The sequence below is a fragment of the Zingiber officinale genome, chromosome 3A (genome assembly GCF_018446385.1).
Source record: "Zingiber officinale cultivar Zhangliang chromosome 3A, Zo_v1.1, whole genome shotgun sequence".
Lineage (NCBI taxonomy): Eukaryota > Viridiplantae > Streptophyta > Magnoliopsida > Zingiberales > Zingiberaceae > Zingiber > Zingiber officinale.
In genome coordinates this window covers 61,232,741-61,241,303 of record NC_055990.1, presented here as the reverse complement: position 1 = coordinate 61,241,303, position 8,563 = coordinate 61,232,741, and the positions used below count along the sequence as shown (strand labels likewise).

At 38.9% G+C, this 8,563-nt stretch overlaps 1 non-coding gene across 1 annotated transcript; it reads right to left on the bottom strand.

Moving 5' to 3' along the window:
- Nucleotides 1–1,661: 1,661 nt before the first annotated feature.
- On the bottom strand, nucleotides 1,662–1,767 carry LOC122054422. The gene has a single exon (XR_006132737.1). It is a non-coding gene; the product is annotated as a small nucleolar RNA R71 (small nucleolar RNA).
- Nucleotides 1,768–8,563: the final 6,796 nt, after the last annotated feature.

Below are 8,563 nucleotides of genomic sequence, written 5' to 3'. Positions count from 1 at the left end.
ACTCGGGAGCGAGGATTGGATCCGAAGACGACTTCTTCGTAGATAAGTTTTCTCTTTCCCCTTTTCTTGGTTTCTTGGATTGGGATTTAAGAAATGCTTGTAATCTTTATTTCTTGGTATTCTTCCTCGATTCATGGAGTAGATCTTGTATTCTAGGATTAAGGGAGTATTTGTATGATGGATTGATGTAATCTCTTATGGATTTGCCAATTTCTTGTTTCAATGACATTGTCTTGCTTGTATCAATTAGATCTTGAATGATTAATGGTGATTTGTGCTTAATTCTCATTCTTGATTGATTGTTTGGATTTCTTGTGGACTTTGTAAAGATAAACTCTCACTCGATCATCCGAGGGATCCACGTGACAGGTGCAAGCCCGTGTAAGGACATTTGAGAGATAATCTTGAAGAGAAAATAGGAATATTCAAGAGAGTAGGATGGATCTTGTGATTAGTTTCTTGTATCTTGATAGATTAATAAGTTGTGGGCTTCTATGTTGATATCCGAGGAAGGCATAGTAATAGGTGCGCTTCTGTGTAAGGACAACGTAGGTTCACGTCTAATTGATCATATTTAGATACATTTCTCAGTCCTTAGCCGGTTATCTATTGCAAGAGAGAACCGACAACTTTCTACAAGTGTTTGGCAATTGAGGGATAAGAATTGGTGAACCATTTACATTCAAGAAATCTTACAAAGAAACCGAAACTCCTAGAATCTCCCTTTATCATAACCCAAAACACTAAACTCTTGTTTGTTGATCTTTAATATTAGATTTGTTTACCTTCACTTTGCATTTGAAACAATTGGATAGTTGTTTAGCTAATTCGCATTGAGACATTTCTAGTGCTTATTCCAGTCCCTGTGGATACGATAATCTTTTATATTACTTGCGACATTTCCGTACACTTGCGGAGCGTAACAAGTTTTTGGCGCCGTTGCCGGGGACTGCGCTATAACATTAGGAATTATCAATTGAGTTAGACTAAACATAACATTTGTTTTCCTTTCATATTGCATAGTTGTAACTAATCATTAGATTTCTATTTTTTTTTACTTTCTTGTATAACTTTCACTTCTTGCTAATTCTTTGTGTACAAACTCAATTCTACATTTTTTATTCTTTTATTTTTCTTTTTTGTTGAATTGTCATTTGCTATCTTGTTCTTGTGTATGCGAAGATCTAACTTTGCAGGGGAATTCTTTCCTTTTGACCCTGAGATTGACAGAACTTTCCATAAAAGAAGAATTCTGCAAAAGCAAATTGAAGAACATGAACATTTGAACATGGCGAATAGACCACTCAAGGATTATGATGCACCTTATGCAAGAGGTTTTCGATCTAGTATTTCAAGACCTTCAGTGGAAGCTAATAACTTTGAGATCAAACCCGCAATTATATCTATGGTGCAGCAGAACCAATTTGGTGGAGGACCTTATGAAGACCCCAATCAACACTTAGAGGTCTTTTATGAAATATGTGGTACCATGAAAATGAATGGAGTTCGTTCAGAAGCAGTTAGATTATTATTATTTGGGTTTTCTTTAAGAGATAGGGCAAAGCAATGGCTGAATTCTTTGGCCCCTAATAGCATCACCACTTGGGAGCAGTGTGAGCAACAGTTTCTTGATAAATTCTATCCACCAAGCAAAACAACTCATATGAGGAATTTAATTGCAAGCTTCAAGCAAACTGACTCAGAATCTTTTTTTGAAGCATGGGATAGATATAATAGTATGCTCAGACAATGCCCACATCATGGGTTGGAAAGATGGTTAGTGTTGCACACTTTTTATAATGGTATCAACTATCATACCAAAGTGTCCCTTGATTCAGCTGTTGGAGGGGCACTTATGAATAAAAGTTTAGATGAAGCTGAAGAAATTATTGACAGTGTAGCACAAAATCATCATCAATGGGCAAATGAAAGAAGTGGTGGCTATTCTTCTGTAAACCCAACAATTAAATCATCAGGGAAGTTTGATGTAGATGCAGTCACTCTTTTGTCTGCAAAATTGGACGCTTTTACAAAGAAATTTGAGAATATGGGGACTAGTGCTAATATGGTCAATGCTATTAGTACATCTTGTGAAGTATGTGGGAGTTCAGAGCACTCAAATGACTCATGTCCATTGGGAGCTATCACTGCACAAATCAATCAACTGGAACAATGTGATGTAATCATGAGTTACAATCAAAGGCAGAACAACCCATACTCAAATACTTATAACCCTGGATGGAAGAGCTATCCCAATTTTTCTTACAGAAATAATCAAGATCAAGGACCATCTATGGGGGCAAGAACAAATTTTCAAGCTGGGCAACAAAATTTTCAACATCTATCTTCTCAAGGCTTACTAAAGTCAAATATTGAAAAGATGCTTGAAGAAATTATCTCAAGTCAGAATGAAATGAAGCAAGATTTAGCAAAGCTCATTCAGAGAATGGATAATTCTGAAAAGCATCAAAAGATCCAGGATAGTCAAATTGCCCAACTAGCTTCCTCATCATCCAGAGCACCAGGACAACTTTCAGGAAAACCTGATGTGAATCCTATGGAGCATTGCAATAGAATTGAGCTTAGGAGCGGACGGACCTTGGGAGACTCCCAAGTGACTGCTCCAAAAGGGATACAAAAAGAAGAAGAGCTCTCTCCTCTTATACCAAATCAGATTCAAGCTAATGAGGAGAGTACCATTGAGGTTGAAGAGACTCTCCCACTGAACCATAAGAGCAAAGCTGTCCCTTTTCCTCAGAGACTTACAATGCTCAAGAAAGATGAAGAATTTGGCAAGTTTTTAGAAAAAGTTAAGGAAATTTGTGTAGAGGTACCTCTTATTGATGTTATTCTTCAAATGCCTAGATTTGCCAAATTCCTGAAGGATCTCATGTCAAACAAGAGAAGAAGAGGAGAGGTTGAGACCATTGCGCTTAGTGAGGAATGTAGTGCTATTTTGGAGAAGAACACTTCCTCAAAACTAAAGGACCCAGGGAGCTTTTATATTCCTTGCAACATAGGAAAAGAATTTTTTGAAAAAGCTTTTTGTGATTTGGGGCAAGTGTTAGCCTCATTCCCTATTCAATTTGTAATAAATTAGGTCTCAAAAATATTAAACTTACTACTATGACACTTCAATTACTTGATCATTCCTGCAGGTACCCTTTGGGTATTATAGAAGATGTGCCAGTAGAGGTGGATGGATGTATTATTCCCACAGATTTTGTCGTGTTGGACATGGAAGAGGACCCAGATTCCTATCATATTAGGAAGACCTTTCCTTGCTACATTGGAGCTATAATTGATGTCAAAAATCATAAGCTTTCTTTGGTAATTGGTAAGGAAAGGTTGGAATATGATTTATCTAATATCTCTAACCATGTCTCGTCTCTTTTAAATGCTTGTAGCAGGACAAGCATTTATAAACTTGAGGAATGGAATTTCCATCCTCATGGAAGGCCACCAAACGAAGGAGACAATGTGGTGGAAGATGTTGGGAGAAGATCTCCCAACAAAACGAAAAGTATATCTGTCCTCCAAGGGCGAGGAAAAGAAGTGAATGATCAAGTTTGGTCGAGCTAAAGACCTTAAACAAGCGCTTCTTGGGAGGCAACCCAAGGGTTCTTTTAGTTAGTTTTGATTTGTATTTTAATTTCTTTTAGTTTGATGCGTTCTTTTGATTTTGTTTTCAGGTTAGGTGCAAAACAGAGCCCGACCGTGTGCTATACACGGCCAGGCAAAGGTTGCAGAGAAGGGAAGTGCTTGGGCCGTGTCATCCAGACACGGCCATGTAGGATCTCCCGAGGAGAAAAAGGTCTAGGCCGTGTCCCAAACACGGCCGTGCAAAGAATTCCGAGAAGAAAGATGGAGAGGCCGTGTCCCAGACACGGCCATGCGAAGAATCCAGAGAAGGAAGAGGGGGAGGCCGTGTGGATCTGCACGGCCCGTGTAGGAGAGTTATTAAAGTCTTCTTTCTACCTTACACGGCCAGATCTTGGCCGTGTTCCGCACACCCCCAACTCTCCAAAACATCTCTTTCTCTCCCAATCTCTTAAAAACTCCTCTCTAATCTCTCAAGATCTCTTAGATCCGGATTCTCCTCCTCTCTAAGACTTGGACTTTTTGTTCTCCTAACCTAAGATCTTTGCTCTTTGAAGTTTTGTTCTTTGAGTTCCATTTTCCCAACCCTAGATAATTCTTCCCCTATCTAAACTCATCAAGATGTCCAACATTTTGATGAAACTTCGCAAAGGAGGTGGTGGATCCAGTGGAGACAAAGAGAAGGAGCCACCAAGGGACAAAGGAAAACAACCAGTGAAGGGCAAAGGCAAAAGGACTTCACGCAACGAAGGTAATGACAATGAATTCAATATTGTGTTTAGAAATGATGATCAAGTAACTAGATTTGCAATTCTTGTCAATAGAAAGATAGTGTGTACTAGATATATGGACCCAACTGTTCTTGATATGCTTGGAATTAGGGAAGATATAGATTTGATGATTGGGTTTTTGGATTGGAGTGATATTATGTACACACATTTGCCTACATATCCTCATCTTGTTTTGGAATTTTTAAGTTCATTGGATGTCCATTTTACTAATGAAGATGATTATTTTGGAAAAATCTCATTTAGACTAATGAATCAAGAATTTCTATGGGCATTTAGTAACTTTAATTCTTGTTTTGGATTAACCACCGGTAGCCCTCGTAGGTTTGATCCAAGGTTTAATTGGAATCATTTTTGGAATGCAATAACTGGGTTAGATCAACCTTATGAGCCTTCAAGAGCTAAGGCCTCCCATATGCAAAATCCCATCTTTAGGTATCTACATAGAGTCATGGGTAAAACTATTTTTGGTAGGGGAGAGAGTGATGGGGTGGTTAAAAAGATAGAGCTTTATGCTTTATGGGCTATGCTTTATAAGGTTGAATTTGATTCTGGTTTTCATTTTGTTCAAACCTTATTAAGATCTGCTAGGGCATCATCGGGATCAATTGTTTTTGGTGGTTTGATTACCCGAATAGCTTATAATTTAAATCTTGATGTTGATGGGTTGGAAATAATTCATGGTAATGACATGATTGACATTGATGCATGTCTTGCTATGAAAATGATCGTTCGGGATGAGAATGGTTTCGCGTTTCCTAGGAGGAGTGGTTCTCCTTTACCCCTTCCTTTTCCTGAACGAACTACTATTCGTAACCTGGCTAATTGGGTAATTTCTGAGTTAGATTTTGAGGATAACCCTTCTATACCTGGAGACACTGAGCCACATCATGAGCCCTCGTCATCTGGACACCCGCAGCCTTCTAGTTTTATGGAGCCTGCTAGGCATTCTTTTGCATATGGCACGGGATCTTCTAGGTTTGATTTTTCAGATTTTCGTACGTCTCTAGAATCACTTCATGAGAAGCAAGATGCCCAACGAAAAATGTTGGAGGGGCGCTTCTCTTTATCTGATGATCAGTTTAGGGAGGTACAAAATCATTTTCAGTTTACGAGGAATTTTCAAGGTCAAGTGGCTGAGTTTGTGCAGGATTATGATACTGATCAGGCTAGGATGAGAGATTTTATGCAGAGCATGATGCTTACTAGCCAACAAGTAGATGCTTTATATGAGTATCATAGATCCTTGGGTGAGATTCCAAGTTTTCCTAGTTTTCCTATTGGCCAACCACGTCGTAGACCTCCTTTCCCTCGTCCACCTCCACCTCCTCCACCATATTGATTTCATCGGGACGATAAAAAGTTTAAGTCTGGGTGTCAGTTTTTAGTTTTTGTTAGTTTTTCATGTTGGTTCTTATTTTCATTGCTTGTTGCTTTATTTTGCTTGTTTTTGAAATAATCATGGCAAGAAATTTTTTTTTTTTTTGAGAACATCAAATCTTCACTTATATGCTTTCTTGGATTCAAGTGAAATGTTAGCACGATTATTGTCTTGATTCATGATGTTCGAATGATGCTAGTAGTAAACTTTGTGTAGTTCTTTTTTCTATCTTGGGAAGCATTAATAAGCTAAAAATCTTATGGTGATGAGTTTTAGTTTTGGTTCAACCTTAAGGATTTTATCTTCACTACACTTGTGCTTGATGCTTGAATAGTTGATGTCATTGAAATAGTCATGATTCATCTTGTTTGCTTAGTACTTGGTTTCCATGGTGATTTCTCAACTTTCATTTTGGTTTCTGGATGAGGCTCAAATCATTAAAGCTCATTTGGAAAAATCAAAATATCCCAACATGTGTGCTAAAAGTACATTTGTGAATAAGTTTTGCACAATGCAAACACTTATAAAAAAAAAAAAAAGAGGGATATAAAAAACAGTTGTCATGAGTGGAATCTAGCAAGTCACCCCTTTGAGACCGAGTTAGGTTACTGGGGAAATGACTGCTTAGCTTCCCTTGAGACTGAGCACACCTTTGAGACCTTGGGTTACTTGAGAAATATGAACCAAGTGAATGGTGAGTAAGTGTCTATCACTGGTTACTTGTCTTTCACTAGAAACACTAGGAATTCAAATTTGATGATGACTTGACTAGGACATGGATTGAAACTTGAAGGGTGTTGAGTTACTTTTACACTGTGCACAAGATTCTTATGCTTGAACCATACTTTACTTGTTTCCATGATCACGCTTGTTAATGAAACTTTTTGATAGAGTTAGGAAAGTGCACTAGGTTTTATGAATGTGTTGTAGAACATATGAATTTAGACTGCAACATTTTGCTTGAGGACAAGCAAAGGTTTAAGTCTAGGGGTGTGATGTGCGTAGATTATATACTCTTTTATGCATGTTTTTATGCACATTTACATACTTTGAGCATGCTTGATCTATGCACTTTTATACTTCCAGCTTTTCATTTAGCATATTTACTCTTTTGGTTCGGAGATCTGCTTTTTGTGCATTTTCTGTACACAGGAGTCGAAATTGGTGAAGATTATGCGTCCTCGGGCAAGCTTGGAAGGAATTGAAGGGAGAGAGCATCAGGCCGTGTACCACACACGGCCGTGTAGTTTTAACAGGAAGGGAAGAGGACATGGCCGTGTGAATCTCACACGGCCGTGTCTTGATTTGAAGAAATTAGAGCAGATGCCTTACATGGCCGTGTAGATCTACACGGCCGTGTGAGGTTTCCAGAGGCCAAGCAGGTGGTGGCCGTGTGCACCACACGGCCGTGTAGCATTTCCAGAGAACAGAAGGGTCCTGGCCGTGTGAGTCACACGGCCGTGCAGCTTTGGCAGAGAAGGAACTGGACATGGTCGTGTGAATCTCACACGGTCGTGTCACGGGGCCGTGTGGCACCCGATTTCCTCCTCTATTTAAACCCTCCTTCATGAATTGAAAGGGGATCTCTCCCCCTTTGGGAGAAGGCAAGATTTGGTGGTATCCTCCCATTCTTGGGAGGATTTCTGGGCGATTCGAGGGGAGTTCTTGACGATTTCGACTCCGGAGCGAGGATTGGATCCGAAGACGAGGCTTCTTCGTAGATAAGTTTTCTCTTTCCCCCTTTTCTTGGTTTCTTGGATTGGGGATTTAAGAAATGCTTGTAATCTTTATTTCTTCGGGTATTCTTCCTCGATTCATGGAGTAGATCTTGTATTCTAGGATTAAGGGAGTATTTGTATGATGGATTGATGTAATCTCTTATGGATTTGCCAATTTCTTGTTTCAATGACATTGTCTTGCTTGTATCAATTAGATCTTGAATGATTAATGGTGATTTGTGCTTAATTCTCATTCTTGATTGATTGTTTGGATTTCTTGTGGACTTTGTAGAGATAAACTCTCACTCGATCATCCGAGGGATCCACGTGACAGGTGCAAGCCCGTGTAAGGACGTTTGAGAGATAATCTTGAAGAGGAAATAAGAATATTCAAGAGAGTAGGATGGATCTTGTGATTAGTTTCTTGTATCTTGATAGATTAATAAGTTGTGGGCTTCTATGTTGATATCCGAGAAAGGCATAGTAATAGGTGCGCTTCTGTGTAATGACAACGTAGGTTCACATCTAATTGATCATATTTATATACATTTCTCGGTCCTTAGCCGGTTATCTATTGCAAGAGAGAACCGGTAACTTTCTACAAGTGTTTGGCAATTGAGGGATAAGAATTGGTGAACCATTTACATTCAAGAAATCTTACAAAGAAATCGAAACTTCTAGAATCTCCCTTTATCATAACCCAAAACACTAAACTCTTGTTTGTTGATCTTTAATATTAGATTTGTTTACCTTCACTTTGCATTTGAAACAATTGGATAGTTGTTTAGCTAATTCGCATTGAGACATTTCTAGTGCTTATTCCAGTCCCTGTGGATATGATAATCTTTTATATTACTTGCGACATTTTCGTACACTTGCGGAGCGTAACACTAGACAAATTCTGACACCCGACATTCCCTGACACTTGTCAGACTCCAGAAGTACCCACTGCCATATAAAAAAGGAGGGCTTTTTTCGATGCAGGTATGCTCACTCGTCTTTACGCATTCATCCTTTACTTTTCGTCCTTTCACTGTGCTTCTGGGGAAAAAGTACCTGACTTGAGCGTCGGAGGG